Consider the following 2,005-nt stretch of genomic DNA (forward strand, 5'->3'; position numbering starts at 1 on the left):
AGAATTTGAGAATAGCTAAGTATTCATTGATATAATGGAATGGCATTGAAGAAATATGTAGATTATTTTGGTACAAGATAAAATGTATATGAAATAATGTTCAGTAAAAAGAACAATCTTAACGGTACAAAGATTTGAAAAAGGAAAAATACTTGTTTGTATTAGAAACATAAATTGAAGAGTTATGTAAATAGTGTATTAAGGTAAAAGTTTTCTTCCTCTGAAAAATCTGTTTTTAATACAGCTTTATTGAGATGTAATTAACATACCATAAAATTCTCTCATGCAAAGTGTATACTTAAAGTGTACAACTCTATGGTTTTGAATATATTCGCAGAGTTGTGCAACCATCATCACAATCAATTTTAGAAAAATTTATCACCATAACAACCACCCCCACGCCTATTATCGGCTACTTCCCATTTTCTCCAATGCCCTCAGTTCTAGACAATGAACCACAACTTAACTTTCTCTCTCTATGGATTTGCCTATTCTGGGCATTCTATATAAATGGAATCATACTATATCTGGTGTTTTCTGATTGGCTTTTTTTCACTTAGCATAATGTTTTCAAAGTTCATCCATGTTGTCCTTTATTTCTTTTTATTGTTAAATAATATTCAAATGTTATCATTTTTATACATAATTAACATTATAACAAACAGCTGTATATAAAGTCTTTGAAGATAGATTCTCTAATTTGGAATTAATATTGGAATCAAAGGAAGTGAACCTTTTTTCCTATTATATTTTGATCTTATTTATCTATATACCTCAAAAGATTACATAAATAATGAGGTATTACTTTAATTTCCTGAAAACACAAACAAATGTGAAAGAGAAAAGCCTTTTGATTACCGCTCTTTCCCACTCCACTCCTCACCTCTTGGGCCTATTCATCTACTTTCTACCCCTAGGGGCAGCCATTATCCTGAGTTTGGTATATATCCTTCTATTTCATTTTTAAAAAGTCTCTCCTTCCCCTTTCTCTGTCCATATATGTATCTGTATAGACACATACTTTTTTTTTTTTTTAATGCCTGCGGCATCCAGTCTTTCTAGGTGGTCTCCCATCCAAGTACTAACCAGGCCCAACCCTGCTTAGCTTCTGAGATCAGACGAGATCAGGCATGTTCAGGGTAGCATGGGTGTAGATGACATGTACATTTTTAATGTTCTTTAATACATGTTATATGGAGGCTTATCAGTCCAGTGTGATGCCTGCAACATAAATCCCTATGTGCATTATTTAACAGAACAAAACCTAATTATATCACTACTATTCTTTTCATCAATATTAATATCATATAAATAAACCATAGTGTAATGAGAGATCTGAATCCCAATAATTGACTCTAATAGCCATCCTAATAATTCATTCCATGCCCTCAAGATAATACCATATTGTATTTCAGGAGGCTATTTTAATTTCAAGGAAGGTAAACAGGATTAATTTCAAGGGGCTGCAGATTCAGTGTAGGACCAAAGCACTCAGCTTGATTGTAAATCTGATAATTCATTAACTCATTCTTAAACTCCAAAAGTGCTACCTAATTACTGTATAATTGAAGTAGGCAATTAAATCAGCCATTTAAAAAACAGAACTTTGTGAACTACCCCAAATATTTAATGGGTATGCTGCTGCTATTTTATCGAATATGAGAAGATATTTGGTTATTTAGGTTTGGAGAAGGGCTCTGGGCATTGCCCCACAGTCAGGGTGACTGATCGGGTTTGACAGGTTTTCTGGCTGCGGGGCAAAACCAAGGTGGCCATGAGTTGTTACCCAAATCTCTTGGTTTTCTTCTGGAAAGAAATTATTTCTCTTTGTACAAAATAGCTGGTGGCAGCACATATCTTTCATATTTTCACGTTGTTGAGTCTGAATTCTCTCATGTTTTCTGGGCCTTCCTTAAACTCTTGACGATTAAAAATGTAATCCCAGGGCAAAGGCCATTTGGTCATCGCCTGGGGATCTTCATGGCAGCTGATCTACATACAACTG

General features: G+C 34.1%; 1 pseudogene; it reads right to left on the reverse strand.

Moving 5' to 3' along the window:
- Nucleotides 1–1,037: 1,037 nt before the first annotated feature.
- Nucleotides 1,038–1,156, reverse strand: LOC112470163 (annotated as a pseudogene).
- Nucleotides 1,157–2,005: the final 849 nt, after the last annotated feature.

This window comes from Pteropus alecto, unplaced genomic scaffold (genome assembly GCF_000325575.1).
Source record: "Pteropus alecto unplaced genomic scaffold, ASM32557v1 scaffold177, whole genome shotgun sequence".
NCBI lineage: Eukaryota > Metazoa > Chordata > Mammalia > Chiroptera > Pteropodidae > Pteropus > Pteropus alecto.